We start from the raw sequence: 18,003 nt of genomic DNA, 5'->3' as shown, positions 1-18,003 counted from the left end.
AATATGCATAATGGTAAAATGCAGTTTTACTAATTCAGCTTGGAGCCCACCCTATCAGCACATAGTTGATCAATTTGGCCTTTTCCTCTCCACCTCCCACCGAGGTGACATGCATACTTGACCTAAGTGGGGACCAGGGTACTCTGCTTGCTTTTAGTCCAGAACTTGCTGCTAACATGCACATCTCTGTATGTAGCTCTAGTTCTGGCATCCTCCATGCTCTGTTGGCCAGATTCACCAGGACTGTTGCTTTTTCCCAGCCTGTTATGTGTCCCCAGGGATGTGGGGCAGTTTCTGGAGCCAGCCAGCATCACAGGAGCATAGGTGCCCCTTTGCTGTTTTGCTGCCTCCTGCTGGCACCAGGCCACTTCCCCTAGAGGTTTGCCACCCACAATGAGCTTTGCCTGGAGGCAAGCACACGTCTCCTTTGCTTTCCCAAGCCTCAAACTATCTGCTACATGAGGTTCATCAGGAGCTCTCTAGAACCTAAGCTCACTCTCCCTCTCCCTCACTCTCTCTTTCAAGACCTCTTGCATTCCCAAACTTTATTCAGACTGCTGGAAGGGGACAGTTTAGCGCTTTAACTGTTATCTTTTCAGGTTTTTGCTCACAAGGCCACAGCTCAACCTTTTGATTTTTTTTTTTTTTTAGATTTATTTTTTGAAAGAGTTACAGATAGAGGTAGAGAGAGAGCAAGGTCTTCCATCTGATAGTTCATTCCCCAGATGGCTGCAACGGCCAGAGCTGTGCCGATCTGAAGCCAGGAGCCAGGAGCTTCTTCCGGGTCTCCCACATGGGTGCAGGGGCCCAAGGATCTTGGCCATCTTCTACTGCTTTCCCAGGCCGTAGCAGAGAGCTGGATCGGAAGAGGAGGAGCCGGGACTAGAACCGGCACCCTCATGGGATACTGGTGCTTCAGGCCAGGGCTTTAACCCGCTGTGCCACAGCACCAGCCTCTTAGTCTTTTGATTTCTAAGATAAATGCTCTTAAAGTCAAAGCCTTGGAGGTGGAGGCACTTGGCATAGTGGTTAGGTAGCCACTTGGGACACCCACACCCTGGAGCACCTGGGTTCAAGTCCTGCCTCTGCTCCTGATTCCAGCTTCCTCCAAATGTGCACTCTGGGAAGTTGTGGGTGATGGCTCAAGTAGTTGGATCCCTGCCACCCCCAAGGGAGATCTGGATTGAGTTCCAGGATCCTAGCTTTGGCCTGACCAAAACCCACCTGTTGCAGGCATTTGAAGAGGAACATCTCTCTCTCTCTCCCTCTCTGTCTTTCAAATACATGTTGTTTTAAAAAATAAAGCCCTGGTTTTGGAGAGAATGCTCCCTAGCATGGGTTCTAAAGACAATACTATGAAAAGCTTTTCTTTGCCCCAGCAGTCAATCCTGAGGTTACACACACCGTGAGTAGAAGGAAACGGAGGAGATCTCAGGAAGTCTTTCCCCTGGTGAGTTGTGTGCTTTGGCTGCCATAATACTGAGAGGCTTAAACAATAGAAAGTTACTTTCCCACAATTCTGTAGGCTTGGAAGTCCAAAATCAAGGTGTTGACTGGGTTGGTTTCTTCTGAGCCTCTCTCCTTGGCTTTCACATGGTTGTCTTCCCCCTGTGTCTTAATATCCTCTCTTTTAAAGTTATTTTATTTATTTGAAAGACAGAGTTACCAAGACAGGTAGAGGCAGAAAAAGAGAAGTTTGCCATGCGCTGGTTCACTCCCCAAATGGCTGCAATGGCTGGAGCTGGGCCAGGCTGAAGCCAGGAGCCAGGAGCTTCTTCCAGATCTCTCATATGGGTGCAGGGGCCCAAGGACTTGGGCCATCCTCTGCTGCTTTCCCAGGTGCATTAGAAGGTAGCTGGATTGGAAGTAGAGCAGCTAGGACTTGAACTGGCACCCTTATGGGATGCCGGCACTGCAGGCCAGGGCTTTAATCCACTGTGCCACAGCACTGGCCTCCCAATATCCTCCTTTTATAAGGACAAAAGTCGGCCGGCGCCGTGGCTCAACAGGCTAATCCTCCGCCTTGCGGCGCCGGCACACCGGGTTCTAGTCCCGGTCGGGGCACCGATCCTGTCCCGGTTGCCCCTCTTCCAGGCCAGCTCTCTGCTGTGGCCAGGGAGTGCAGTGGAGGATGGCCCAAGTGTTTGGGCTCTGCACCCCATGGGAGACCAGGATAAGCACCTGGCTCCTGCCATCGGAACAGTGCGGTGCGCCGGCCGCAGCGCGCTACCGCGGCGGCCATTGGAGGGTGAACCAACGGCAAAAGGAAGACCTTTCTCTCTGTCTCTCTCTCACTGTCCACTCTGCCTGTCAAAAAAAAAAAAAAAAAAAAAAAAAAAAAAGGACAAAAGTCAGTTGGACTAGGGCCCACTCTAATGACCCCATTTTAATCATCCTGGTCATAATTACCAACTTGTCCATGGGCGACCCTGACATTCATCCCAAAATCTATGTGATAAGCAAAGTCATTAAGATATGCTACTGAGTATTTCATGCCAGGCACTGATGCCCAAAATGTCTCTTCACTGATGCCTGACATGTTAATGTTTCTTGAGAAAGTCCAGGTACATTCTGTTTGGCCATGGGCCATCTTTGTCTAGCTGAGCATAGACACCCTTTCCTACTGCTTTGTGGTGCGAGGATCCTCACATCTTGCTGCTGCCCAAGACACACTTCTCTCTGCAAGTCCATAAAAAATTATGCTCAGTGAAGTCCTGGACTTATTTACTTTTTTTTTTGTCTCTTGACCCTTTCTACCTTTAGCAGCTGGTTCTCATGCACCAGGATTTAAAAAGGCCCTATATCCAAAGACAGTCATAGCAAGTACTGGGTCCAGGACTTCAACACAGGAACTTGGGACAAAGCAACACAATTCAGCCCCACAACTGAGCATTATCACTCTTCCTTACTAACAGTAGACTCTAAAAGACTAGACAATTCCGAACTCAGAATGGAGGAACTCATTTGTCCTACTCAGTGTCTTTATCTGCCAGGTATTTGAATGAGAAGTGGAATATGAGGAGGTGAGCTGTCATGGCACATGCACAGAGGTGATGAGAATGCCTTTTGCACCAGCCTGCTGTGATTCCTGTCTCTCCATCAACCACTGCTTCCAGCTTTGGGATGGAAGAAGGAAGGAGGAACAGAGAAAAGGGTCTCTCTTAGCTTCTGGGACATTGGACCCCTCCCACATCATTGGCTGATCCTTCTCTCTTTCCTTTGCTGGCTCTTCTTTTAGCCACAACCTCTTAAAGTTGAAGTACCCCAGGGCTCAATTTAGGGCTTTTTCTTTATCTACTCGTCCCTTTGGTGATATCATTTGGTATGCTGCCTTCATGCTGGTGATCCCTCAAGTTTATATCGCCAGTCAAGTCATCACTCACTTTTTCTGCATTCCTGTTTAGATATCTATTAGGCATATTAAAGTAGCAAAAACTGAACTCCTGGGTTTCTGCACCTCACTCCCCCACCACCAAAGTTCATCAAAACTGCTCTCCTTGTAGTTGATAGAACTCAAGCTCTCCAGTTGCTCAGGACCCAAATCTGGGAGTCATTTTTACCTCTCTCTTTCTTTCATACCCTATATCCAATCTACTACCATTGTTGGTTCCATCTTCAAACTCATAGATCCATAAACATATCCACATTTCTCATCACCACAACTGCTACTGGTCCAAATGACCACCTGGATGACTACAGTAGGATCTGAGCTGTTTCCGCCATTCCACTCACAGAGACGATTCTCAACGTGGCAGCCCAACACCCCTATTAAGATACAAATGGTGGGCCGGCGCCGTGGCTCAACAGGCTAATCCTCCACCTAGCGGCGCTGGCACACCGGGTTCTAGTCCCGGTCGGGGCACCGGATTCTGTCCTGGTTGCCCCTCTTCCAGGCCAGCTCTCTGCTATGGCCCAGGAGTGCAGTGGAGGATGGCCCAAGTGCTTGGGTCCTGCACCCCATGGGAGACCAGGAGAAGCACCTGGCTCCTGCCTTCGGATCAGCGCGGTGTGCCGGAAACAGCGCGCCTGCCGCGGCAGCCATTGTAGGGTGAACCAACGGCAAAAGGAAGACTTTTTTTTTTTTTTGACAGGCAGAGTGGACAGTGAGAGAGAGAGAGAGACAGAGAGAAAGGTCTTCCTTTGCCGTTGGTTCACCCTCTAATGGCCGCCGCGGTAGCGCGCTGCGGCCGGCGCACCGCGCTGTTCCGATGGCAGGAGCCAGGTGCTTATCCTGGTCTCCCATGGGGTGCAGAGCCCAAACACTTGGGCCATCCTCCACTGCACTCCCTAGCCACAGCAGAGAGCTGGCCTGGAAGAGGGGCAACCGGGACAGGATCGGTGCCCCGACCGGGACTAGAACCCGGTGTGCCGGCGCCGCAAGGCGGAGGATTAGCCTGTTGAGCCACGGCGCCGGCCAGGAAGACCTTTTTGTCTGTCTCTCTCTCTCACTGTCCACTCTGCCTGTCAAAAATTTTTTAAAAAAATTAAAAATAAATAAAAAGATACAAATGGTTTCCTATCTCATTCAAACTCAGTCCTTACATAGCCCCACAGCATCTACCTCCTTCCTCCACCACTGTAGATTCATTTTCTGCTAATGTCCCCAGATTCAATGAACTCCATCGAAGCCTGCTTCCTTGCTCTCCCTCAAATGCACCAGGCACATGTCTGCCTTCAAACTTTGCACTGGCTTTTGCTCTGCCCCAGACGTCCACACCTCTAAATCCACCGCTGGCTTCAAGCCTTTGCTCAAATGGAACCTTCTTAAAAAGCTCTGCCTGGCCCACCTTATCTAATATAACAACCAATTTGCTGCTTACCCAAGCACCTTTCCCTCCATTTCATTATTTTTAAAAGTTCTCTTCCATTATACTCTTCACCTCCTGATGTTGATACAATGTGCTGTCTTTAAATTGTGTAGATTTTTGTGTTACTCTTTCCCCACTGGAATGTAAACTGCACAGAGACAGGGATTGTTTTGTATAATGAATATTCATATTCCCAGAACAATGCTGGCTCACACCGTGGGTGCCCAATAACATTTGCTGAACAAATGAGCAGAAACAAAGCTGGAAATAAAACTAACACAGGAGTTAGTCATTCCCACTCTTTCCCAGCCCCTGATTTTTTAAAATATTTATTTATTTATTCGAAAGAGTTACAGAGAAGGGGGGGGGGAGGTATTCTAACCACTGGTTCACTTTCTAAATGGCTGCAACAACCGAAGCTGGGCAGATCCAAAGCCAGGAGCCAGGAGCTTCTTCCAGGTCTCTCACACAAGTGCAGGGGCCCAAGAACTTGGGCCATCTTCTACTGCTTTCCCAGGCCATTAGCAGGGAGCTGGATTGGAAGTGGAGCAGCCAGGACTTGAACTGACGCCCACATGGGCTGCCCACACTGCAGGTGGTGACTTCGTCCCTGCTCCCTGATCCTTGACTGGCTCCGTGTGACCTTGGGCCTGCCATTTAATTTCTGTCCCAGCACTGTGGAACAGAGCTTTTTAAAATGATAGTCATATTATAAATCTGCATCATCCAATAAGCTGGCCGCTAGCCACCTATAGCTATTGAGTGAATTGTGGCTAATGTGACTGAGGGACTGAATTTTTTAAAATGTTTATTTTCATTTACTTGAAAAGCAGGGAGGGAGAGAATGGGTCAGGGGAGAATGTCATATTCCAACTGCTAGTTCACTCCTCAAATGCTTGTGACAGTCAGGGCAGGGTCAGGCCAAAGCCAGGAGCCAGAACTTCATCCAGGTCTTCCACATAGGTGGCAGGGGCCCAAGCACTTGAGCTATCACCTGCTTCCTTCTAGGACACATTAGCAGGAAACTGGATTGGAAATGGGGTAGCCAGGACTCAAACCAGTACTCTAAGAGTTGTGGGCATCCTAATCAGCAGCTAACCCACTGTGCCATATGCCTACCCTGGATATTTAACTGTTCTCATTGTAATGAACTTAAGTAGCCACACATGGCTAGTGGCTATCCCCTTGGACAACTGGACAGTGCAGGTATGTTTGCTCATCTGCCTGAGGATGAGGTGATGTGTGTCAGGCACCCAGCTGGCAGTGGCAGGTGCTCAGTGCATGCTCCCCCAACCGCCCCTCATTGTCTGAAGCCCACCCCAGCAGCACAGCCCACTGACTGCATGGGTACAGAGACTCTTTTAGAATTTTCTGTTTACTTGTCAGAGAGTAGGAGAGACTGAGACAGATAGAAAGAGAGAGCTCTCATCTACTTGTTCGCTCTCCAAATGCCCACAATGGCTAGGGCTCAGCCAGGCCAAAGCCAGGAGCCAGGAAGTCAATAAAGGTCTCCCATGTGGGTGACAAAGACCCAACTACTTGAGTCTCTCAGAGACCGCATTAGCCAGAGCTGGAGTCAAGAATAGGGCCAAGGGACAGCATTGTGGCGTAGCAGGTAAAGCAGCTGCCTGTGATGCTGGCATCTAACCTGGCCGCTCCACTTCCGATCCAACTCCCTGTTAATGGCCTGGGAAAACAACAGAAGATGGCCAAGTGATTGGACCCTGGCACCTACGTGGGAGACCCAGATGAAGCTCCTGGCTTCAGCCTGGCTAAGCCCTTGCTGTTGCGGCCACCTTTGGAGGGAACCAGTGGATCGAAGATCTGTGTGTGTGTGTGTGTGTCTCCCTCTCTCTTTAAAGAGTTAAAGACTTTCAAATAAATGCATCTTAAAAAAAATAATAAAAGTGAGGCCAGGACTTAAACCCAGGTACTCCAATGTCAGATGCTGATATCTTAACTGATAGACCATTTTATTTTTAAGATTTATTTGAAAGAAAAGAAAAATCACATCACTCTCCTGGAAGAAGACTTTGCAAAGAATGTTGTCAATGAATGTGAAACTCAACCCTGGCACCAGCACAGGAATGGGAATTCAGTCAGTTAAAACAGGATAAAAGGCCCATAAAAAGGGAGGGTGCGTGGAACACTTAGTTAAGACTCCACTTGGGGGTGGACAGCGTGTGGCACAGTAGGGTAAGCTGCTGCCTGTGGTGCTGGCATTCCATATGGGTGCTGGTTAGTGTCCCACCTGCTTCACTTCCAATCCAGCTCCCTGCTAATGGCCTGGGAAAGCAGAAGATGGCCCAACTTCTTGGGCCCCTGCACCCACATGGGAGACCTGGATGGAGCTCTTGGCTCCTGGCTCTGAATCAGGCCAGCTCTGGCTGTTGCAGCCATTTGAGGAGTGGACCAGCAGATGGAAGACCTCTCTCTCTGCTGTAACTCTGCCTTTCAAATAAGTAAATAAATCTTTAAATAAAAATAAGCCACTTGGATGCCTGCATTCCCTTTCATAGTACCTGATTCCAATTTCCTGCTAATGCACACCCTGGGAGGCAGAAGATGGCGGCTTAAGTAATTGTGTTCTTGGTATCTACCTAGGAGACTTGAATAGCATTCCTGGCTTTAACCTGGACCAGCTCTAGCTGTTGCAGGCATTTGGGAACTGAACAAATAGATGGAAGATCTTTTTCTACTCCTCCATCTCTCTGCCTCTCAAATTTTTAAAAAAGTGGTGGTAGGGGGCATAAAACTGTGATGTCTCAGGGCCAGCGCCATGGCTCACTTGGTTAATCCTCCACCTGCAGCACCAGCATCCCATGTGGGTGCCAGGTTCTAGTCCCGGTTGCTCACTTCAAGTCCAGCTCTCTGCTGTGGCCCGGGAAGGCAGTGGAGGATGGCCCAGGTCCTTGGGCCCTGCACCCATGGGAGACCAGGAGGAAGCACCTGGCTCCTGGCTTCGGATTGGCATAGCTCCGGCCATAGGGGCCATTTGGGGGGTGAACCAATGGAAGGAAGATCTTTCTGTCTAACTCTTAAAAAAAAAAATTGGTGTCTCAGGCTGAGGTTTTTTTTGTTTTGTTTTGTTTTGTTTTTAAGATTTTATTTGAGAGGCAGAGTTACAGAGAGAGGTCTTCCATCCACTGGTTCACTCCCAAATGGCCATGATGGCCGGAGCTGAGCGGATCCAAAGCCAGGTGCCAGGAGCTTCCTCTGGGTCCCCAATGCGGGCACAGGAGCTCAAGCACCTGGTCATCTTCCACTGCTTTCCCAGGCTGTAGCAGAGAACTGGATCAGAAAAGGAGCAGCTGGGACGTGAATTGGTGCCCATATGGGATGTGGGTGCTGCAGGCAGAGGCTTAGCCTACCTTGCCACAGCACCAGTCGGTCATGCTGTTTTTTTAAAAAGATTTATTTGAAAGGCAGAATTATGGAGAGGCAGGGAGGAGGAGAGAGAAAGAATGGTCTTCCATCTGCTGGTTCAGTCCCCAGATGGCAGCAACAGCCAGAGCTGAGCCAATCTGAAGCCAGGTGCTTCTTCTGGGTCTCCCATGCAGGTGCAGGGGCCCAAGCACCTGGGCCATCTTCTAGTGCTTTCCCAGGCAATAGCAGAGAGCTGGATCGGAAGTGGAGCAGCCAGGATTCAAATTGATGCCCATATTTGATGCCAGCACTTTTACCCACTATGCCACAGTACCAGCCCCTCAGGCTGAGTTCTGAGGATCCAAATACCCAAGGTTCTCTGGACCTCAATACTCTTGCTTTAAAATCAGAGGCCTGTGATTCTGGCTGATTGGGATTTAGTAACACCAAGGCCTGATAGTTATTTTATTTCAAATATAACAGACTACAGCAAGTGCTCTACAGCATAGCATACATTACAGATCAAATACACACATTTCATATGAAGGACCCGACTTGAAAAACCAGAACTTACTCTAAGTTCACTTGCAAGGGTAAACAAGGCTCAGGAGAAGATGCTGGAACAAAGATCCTCCCAGACAGCCTTCAAAGACAACCCAGCAATGCCACAGGTGTGTTCTGGAGTTTTATGTAAATGCCCATTTCAAAATCCCTGGAGTTGTGTGTGCCTAAGAGTCCGTGGGATTCTCGGCCGGAGAAGGAGGTGGGGCGGGCGGCGCTCCAAGGGCGGCAGCAGCGCAGGCGGGAACGGCTGCTTCAGAGTCTGACTGGGAGTACAGGAGCATCTCCAGGGCGGCATCCCTTTCCGTGCTGAAGACCTCTTCTCTAAAAGGAAAAGCACGTGAAACGTCATTCAAATCAAAATAGATGTCTTTCAAATGTCAATCAAAAATGGCATTCAAGTCAAATCATACAGAGATGGAAGAAGTGGAAATCAGGGAAGCAGCCCCCAGGCTGAAGTCCTCGACACGTAGGAGGACATGCTTCCAGGCTCCCCGCCCCACACTTCCAGAGCTGTCACCTTGCAAAAACGGAGTTCATTCTATCTCTACTGCTGACTAGGGGCAGGGGGCAGCTTCCTCAGGTGAGCTCGATGGTCTCCAAGGATCCCATACAACCAATGGGGCTGGGGTTCCCCATCTCCAGGAGGGGCTCTTGGATTTAGAACAGAAGTCTTGGCTCCTGGCTTCGGATCAGCGCGATGCACTGGCCACAGCAGCCATTGGAGGGTGAACCAACGGCAAAAAGGAAGACCTTTCTCTCTGTCTCTCTCTCACTGTCCACTCTGCCTGTCAAAAAAAAAAAAAAAAAGAAGTCTTCCCATCAATCAGTTCTCTGCATCCTGCCCAGACCATCTCTCAACATTTCCACCCAACAGGCTCTGTCTCAATTGCCTTGCAGCTCTTCTCAGGGTCTACCCAACCTTGGGTTCACTTCACGTCTCCTGTGGACTTACCTTGCCCTTGTACCCAGCCTGCGGAGGTCTCCTCCCTTCTACGAAAGTAGGAGGGTGCCAGAAATGGAGTTAAAAGATAACTATTTTGGAGCAAAAAGTTCTGAAATCTATGCATAGTCTTCTCAGATCTTCCATGAATTTGAAGAATTTTATGCATGGATTTAAAATTTTGTGGGCATTATGATAAATTCACCTTTTAATTCCATTTTCCACAAACTGTTCGAAAGGCAGAGAGACAGATATACTGAAAGAGAGGAGAGAGAGCAGAGAGCATGAGCAAGAGAGCGAGAACTCCACCATCTGCCTGTTTACTTCCCAAATTACCACAAATGCCAGGGCTGCGCCTGGTTGAAGCCAGGAACTGAGTCTCCCATGTGGGTGCCAGAGACTCCACCAGCTGAGCCATCCTTTGTTGCCTCCAGGGTGCACATTTGCAGGAAGCTGGAATCAGAGGTAGAACTGGGACTTGAACCCAGGCGCTATGGCACTGGGATATGAGACGAAGGCATCCAAGTGATGTCTTCATCACCTGAGAAAATGCTCATTCCCCACAAACTTTTCCAAGTATCTCCCTAGGGCTGGGCAAGCCCTGCCTTCAAGAGAGTAAGAGCAGCCTGCCAAGCTACCACAGGTTCAGATTTAACTGTTCTGAATACTTACTATATTCCCAGGGACTGGAACTTAGCTAGAAACCAGAGAGGAGCTGCACAGAGATTCTGGGAGAAGGCTGAGACAGGGGATTGTGGCGGTTGTGGAGCCAGCAGGAGGCAGAACTGAGATTTAAAGTTGGATTTGGATCTGGCAACAGGTTCACTGCTGTTGGAGCCCTTCCTTGGTGCTGGGAGTCGGGGGTTGTCTGGTGGCCAGCAGAAGCCGCAGACTTGTGTCATGGAGTCCCTTTTGGGTGATCACGAGAGAACCACGACCACAGCCTTCTGGAGTCAATTGTCTATGCACCCAATCAGTGAAGACTTTCAGCACCCACATATAAGGTGACTTCAAAAAATCATGGAACAATCAAACTGAAAGATAATGTATGGGGTGGGTTTTTAGCCTGCTGGTTAAGAAGCCAGTTGGGGTACCATACTCCATAACAGATTACCTGGGTTCAAGTCCCAACTATGTTTTTGATTTCAGCTTCCTGTTAATGTGCCAGGGTACATTAACAGGCAGCAGCAGATGATATTTCAAGTAGCTGGGTCCCTGCCACCCATGTGGGAGATTTGGATTGAGTTCTTGGCTCCCAGCCTCAGCCTGACCCAGCCCCATTTGAGGAGTGAACCAGAGGATGTGAGCTCTGTCTAAAAAATAAAGAGGGGCTGGCACTGTGGCATAGCAGGTAAAGTCGCCACATGCAGTGCCAGCATCCCATATGGGTGCCAGTTTAGTTCTGGCTGCTCTTCTTCTGATCCAGCTCTCTGCTGTGGCCTGGGAAAGCATAGAAGATGGCCCAGATGCTTGTGCCCCTGCACCCGCGTGGGAGACCTGGAAGAATCTCCTGGATTCTGACTTCGGATCGGCGTAGCGCCAGCTGTTGTGGCCAATTGGAGAGTGAACCAGCGGATGAAAGACCTCTCTCTCTCTGCCTCTGCCTCTGTGTGTGTGTGTAACTCTTTCAAACAAATAAATCTAAAAAAAAACCACAAATATTAATGAATATTTGTGAAGCCGCTTCATATGTTAATGAAGAAACTGTACACAATTCTATCAATTTATTTATAACATATCCCAAGAACCTCTAAAGTCAAGGGCATGGGAATGAGTATCAGATGGCGTCCATATTATGGATGGATTCGATGTTTACCAATAATTCTAATATTTTTAACCGAATGCTTCTCAGGTTTAGTAAGATCATTATTTTTAAGCTGATAATGTACTTGACAAAGAGCTCAAGCCAGATGTGTCATTTTTGCTGGTTTTTGTGGTCTATTCATAGTTGTACTAGTACAGTTATTTCAATGCAGAATTTCTTGGCAGAAATGTTTTAGACCACTTGTCTCTTGGGGGGAGGGGGGGTTATATTTGCCAAGACTAATATAACTTGTAAATCCATTTAACTAACCCAAGCAAACTACAACATACTGGCACTTGCTGAAAGCGAATCAAGAAGCTCCCACTGACCTTGGCCTTGAACTCTGACCTTTGAGCCAGGAAGGACCCATTGCTTATGTGTGATCTCCCAAAACACAGTGAGGGCACGAGGCCCACCAAACAGCAATGTCAGTAGCATTCACTTTTCATGTAAATTGGAGTCCTACTGTTTTCTTCATACACCTTTATGGGGTGCTGTGGGTATCTCCCTGGACTTGGGGATTGCAGACCAGAGAGAGGAGAGGGTATCCCCCATAGAGGCCATCCAACCCTTGCCAAATACAGCAAACAAAAGTTCAGGTCACCCCATTATATCTGACTTTCAGATAAACAATGGCTATTTTTTTTTTTTTTTTGACAGGCAGAGTTAGAGAGAAAGGTCTTCCTTTTCCGTTAGTTCACACCCTAAATGGCCACTACGGCCAGTGCGCTGTGCCGATCCAAAGCCAGGAGCCAGGTGCTTCCTCCTGGTCTCCCATGTGGGTGCAGGGCCCAAGGACTTGGGCCATCCTCCACTGCCTTCCCGGGCCACAGCAGAGAGCTGGACTGGAAGAGGAGCAACCAGGACAGAATCTGGAGCCCCGACCGGGACTAGAACCCAGGGTGCCAGCGCCGCAGGCGGAGGATTAGCCAAGTGAGCCGCAGTGCCGGCACAACAGCTAATTTTTAATGTACCACAAATATCACTTAGAAGTCTTATCTCCACAAGCCACTGCCACCCTCCCCCCCCCCATGCCTGGTTAATTTCTTTTCATCTAAAATCCAAGTTAAACTAAGCTTCCTATGTTTTATTTGCCAACCCTGGTGGAGCAGTCTCAGGCATTTGAGATCTCCCAGAACTGTGGCTCTATACCCACAGGCAGACCCCTCTTCCGGCCAACCCAGCAGGTGAAGGCCTCTGTACAGGCTCTCTGGCTCCCTCATGTCTATGTGTAGGCCACAGTGGCGAAGGAGACACGCACAGTCCTCGCCAGCAAGAGGCTTACACCGTGGGAGGAGTGAGGATGAACTCGCGGAGTGTGCCCTGGCCCAGACTTTGTCTGGAAAGGGACACATTTTCATACAGGCTTGCTACATCATAACTTGTCTCCCATTACTGAAGTACCAAAGGGATTCCCTCAGCGGCCAAGGGTCACTGACGGGATGCTCACCCCCCACCCACACAGCAGACACACATCACCCCCTTGAAGGGCTGTGGGAGAAGGCTCTGGTCTCCTTAGCAGGTGCAGAGCAGCTTCCCCCCTGAATACATGGATGTGAGCCAGGACCTCCTGCAGTTTCAGACCCCATGCCATCCGCACCGCACTGCACCAGAGAGGTAGAGGAGAGCTTTCGGGTACCTCATGGTCATGGTGACTCTGCGCCTGGTCACCTCGGAAGCCAGGTCTTCATAGGGGAAGGTAATGCTCTTGTTCTTGAGGCTCTTCTGAGCCATAGCCTTGTTACTCAGACCACGTGAGGAATTTAGATCCACTGCACCTGTGAATCCAGAACATCAAGTATGCTTCCGGGGTCAGGAGGACGCCCCAACTCGGTCCAGCACAGTGGACTTTCACTGTTATATTCTCAGTGGGTCCTCCCTATAGTCTGGTCCTCTTCGCAGAAGCTCTCCCAAATACCTGCTATGGGGACTCGATGGGAGAGAAATCAAGGTCCTAGCCAGCCATTTAGATAGGGCAGACATGATTATTTCAATCAGGCAGTGAGGAAGCTGAGCGAAGCTATTGTTATCCCCAGGCGATGGCTGAGAAACGAAGGCCCAGAGAGGTGGACTGACTCTCTCCAGGTTGCACAGCAGGCCCTGTCCCAGGCTGCTTCCCCTCTAAGGGTGCCACCCCAGTGGACTCTCGGTGTCAATGATATGCACAGGGCTTTCTGCCTGCAGCACTCACCTTCTAAAGAACCGGAAGGGGGCAGAGGCAAAGCTGGGGCCTCTAATTTGTCTAATGATTCATCTTTGTCTAATCATTCACAGGGCGCAGAAACTGGAAGGTCGATGTTAAAGACAGACGCAATAGTCACTATGCACTGCAGGCCACCTACATTATTTTATTAGATGATCATAGTAACTCAACAATTATTATGATCCCCATTTGACAGATGGGGACAGGGAGCAGAAGAGCAGCAGAGAAATTAGCCCACTTCCTCAGGAGGAGGCACGGAGCTAGAATTTGAATCTAAGTCTATCTAGACTCAAAGGTTATGCTCTAGGGGCTGACACTGTGGCGTAGTGGGTTAAGCCGCCGCTTGCACTGCCAGCATCCCATCTGGGCATGGGTTCCAGTCCTGGCTGCTTCTGTTCCGGAAACCAGTGGAAGATGGCCCAGGTCCTCAGGCCCCGGCACCCACGTGGGAGTCCTGGAAGAAGCTCCTGGTTCCTGGCTTTGGTCTGGCCCAGCCCTGGCTGTTGCGGCCATTTGGGGAGCGAACCAGCAAATGGAGGATCTCTCTCTCTACCTCTAACTCTTTTAAATAAATAAAATGAATCTTAATAAAAAATAAAAATTATATTCTAGACTACAGAGCCCAACAACTCTCAAGTTCTGCCCTGCAGCCGAGTCATTGCCAAAGAATAAGAATTGAGTTCCCATTCCTGGACACCAGGTCGCACTCACATGGCAACACTGCAGCGTCAGGACACGAACTACATCATCCTCAGCTTCTCTCTGTGACCTTCTGGCTGGAACCGTTTATTCTTACAAGGGTGCCCAATCGACTTACCTTTTAATTCCAGATCAGCTTAGTCTACAACCACTTGCACACTTCAGCTCATGGCTCATAGCCTGCTGAAAAATGCCTGCATGACCCTGTTCCCACACAGCAGCTACTCCCCCTCCCCCCAGAAGGAAAAGGACCACCAACCTCAGCTTCCTCTCCTCAAGTCCTTTATCCTCCTGCTGTCGGTCTCTCTCAGGAACTTGAGTTAATTGGATTGGTAGCAGCTGGCACAAATTATTCCCGCAGGAGTAGCCTTGAGAAACCTCCACAGATGCAGCAGGGAAAAGATGGGTCTTGGGTGCAGAGCAGGTCAAGGTAGAGTTTTGTTTGTGACTTGGGCCACTGGGAAGCATTCGCTTAGATGCTGGTCAGCATAATATCTGTTTTTCTTTTAAAGATTTATTTATTTATTTGAAAGGCAGAGTTACAGAGAGGAAGAGGCAGAGACGGGAGGGGTGGGGGTCTTCCATTTGTTGGTTCACTCCCCAAATGGCCACAACAGCCAGAGTTGGGCCAATCTGAAGCCAGGAACCAGGAGCTTCTTCCAGGTCTCCCACATGGGTGCAGAGGCCTGTGGACATGGGCCATCTTCTACTGGTTTCCCAGGCTATAGCAGAGAGCTGGATCGGAACAGAAGCAACCAGGACTGGAACCCATGCCCAGATGGGATGCTGGCACTGCAGGCAATGGCTTTACCCACTACGCCACAGTGCCGGCCTCTAGAGCATAACCTTTGAGGCTAGATAGACTTAGATTCAAATTCTAGCTCCGTGCCTCCTCCTGAGGAAGTGGGCTAATTTCTCTGCTGCTCTTCTGCTCCCTGTCCCCATCTGTCAAATGGGGATCATAATACATTGCAGGCAGCAGCTTTACCCAGTATGCCACAGAGCCAGCCCCCAGCATGACATCTTGTTCCAGTATCTGTTGACTACAGGTTTAAAAGTGGATTCAGGTATGCCCCTGCTCCCAGCACCATCGTAATCGCCTACCCCTTCTTTTCCTGACAATTGAGAACACTGCTGCTTAGGTGGCAGGTGCCCCCATTTTTGAAATTAAAGGAATTGAGGGCAGGTGTTTGGCGAAGCTGTTAGGGTATCAGTTAGGACACCTGCCTCCCCTAATCGAGTACCTGAGTTTGATACCCAGCTACACTCCTGACTCCAGAGTCCTGCTTATGCAGACCCTGGGAGGCAGAGCTGATAGCTCAAGTGATTGGGTTCTTGCCACCCTCCAGGGACATGAGCTGAGTTCCTGGTTCCTGGTTTGAATTCCTGGCTTCCAGTTTCAGGACCAGCCATTGTGGGCATTTGGGAAGTGAAGCAGCAAGTGGAACATTTCTCTGCTTTTAAAAGGAATTTTTAAGATGAATTAAAGGAGTTTACTGCAGAACTATTTTTTTTTAAAAAAAGCTTTATTTATTTATTTGAAAGGCGGTTATAGAGAGGCAGAGGCAGAGAAAGAGAGAGAGAGAGGTCTTCCATCCGCTGGTTTACTCCCTAAATGGCTGTAACAGCTAGAGCTGGGCTGATCCAAAGCCAGGAGCTTCTTCTGAGTCTCCCACATAGGTGCAGGGGCCCAAGGACTTGGAACATCTTCCACTGCTTTCCCAGGTGCATTGGGAGGAAGCTGGATCAGAAGTGGAGAAGCCAGGACTCAAACCAGCACCCATATGGGATGCCAGCACTGCAGGTGGTGACTTTACTCACTGCACCACAGCACCGGCACCCAGAGCTCCTACTTTTTTTTTTTTTTTTTGACAGGCAGGGTTAGACAGTGAGAGAGAGAGAGAGAGAGAGAGAGAGAAAGGTCTTCCTTTTCCGTTGGTTCACCTCCCAAATGGCCACTAAGGCCAGTACGCTGCGCCGATCCAAAGCCAGGAGCCAGGTGCTTCCTCCTGGTCTCCCATGCCGGTGCAGCACCCAAGCACTTGGACCATCTTCCACTGCCTTCCCGGACCACAGCAGAGAGCTGGACTGGAAGAGGAGCAACCGGGACAGAATCTGGCACCCCGACCAGGACTAGAACCCAGGGTGCCGGTGCCACAGGCAGAGGATTAGCCAAGTAAGCCTCGGCGCCGGCCTAGAACTCCTACTTTTGAGCTGAGTTATTTTGGGCAAGTAATTTAACCTCTTATTCATAATACAGGAGTGTCATTACCTTCTAGGGCAGTTGTGATGATTTAAAAAAATTTGCAAAAATCTCAATTTTTTCTTTTTTGAAAGATTTATTTATTGGAAAGGAAGAGTTACAGAGAGACAAAAAGAGAGATGGAGAGAGATATCGTCCATCCACTGGTTCATTCCCCAAATGGCTGCATTGACCAGGGCTGGGCCAGGCTGAAACCAGGAGCCAGGGGCTTCTTCCGGGTCTCCCATGTTGGGTGCAGGGGTTCAAGCACTTGGGTCACCTTCCACTGCCTTCCCAGGCAGAGAGCTGGATCAGAAGTGGAGCAGCTAGACTTGATCCGGCACCCATATGAGATGTAGTATGGCTTAGCCTACTATGCCACAGCACCAGCCCCTGTACTCCTTTCTTAAAATAACTTGTGTTGTATGTGTTGATTACTATTTTGTCTCACTGCCTTTGGAGACCACATCTGAACTAATAAGAACCCTCAGAGTTCTCTGCAGTTCAGATACATCTGAAGTGACAACCTTTGAGGATGTGCCACACGTATGTAAAATGTGTTCCTGAATCCTGGCATCCAAACATGAAGTTTACATTTCATGTAAGGTTATGTCCTATATTAAGGCAGTTGAACAATAACAGTCTGTTTTTCTTTGGATTGATGATAATGAAACAACAACATAAAACATCTGCCATCTGTGAATGATAATATGCAATAAAGTCTGAAATCAAACCAAGGTCAAGTTGACACCAAGGCTTGTCAATTGAACAACTACATTTTTCCATGGATAAAATAAAATAAAAACATGTATCCTTTAGAAACAATAGAAAAAAAATTAAAAGAGAAGGAAAGAAGGAAAAAAGGAAGGAGGAAGGGAGGAAGGGAGGAAGGGAGGAAGGAAGGAAGGAAGGAGAGTACTATGACCTTAGAATTCTATCTATGAACTACATGGAATCTGTTCTCTTTATATTATTATCACATTAATGTGAGAATTGTGTTACAGTAACTACCATGTATTTGCTGTGGCCCTGACAATGTGACATATTAATAAACTCCTTTAAAAAGAAAAATAAAATGATGCCACAAGGGTAAATACATCAGTAGGTTCTAAAGAGAGGGAGGGAGAGAGAGAGAAAGAGAAAGAGAGAAAGAATGAGTGGATGAAGATAGATACCTTTGCCTGCTATGAGGCAGCAAGAAAGTGCTCACCAGATGCCTACACCCTGCTCTTAGCCTTTCCAGCATCCAGAACTGAGAGCCAAAAAAACTTCTTTATAAAAAGAATTACTGGGGCTGGTGTTGTGGTGCAGCGTGTTAATGCCCTGGCCTGAAACGCTGGCATCCCATATGGGTGTCGGTTTGAGACCTGGCCATTC

This window comes from Lepus europaeus, chromosome 5, assembly GCF_033115175.1.
Source record: "Lepus europaeus isolate LE1 chromosome 5, mLepTim1.pri, whole genome shotgun sequence".
NCBI lineage: Eukaryota > Metazoa > Chordata > Mammalia > Lagomorpha > Leporidae > Lepus > Lepus europaeus.
Note: the sequence above shows the minus strand (reverse complement) of the source record.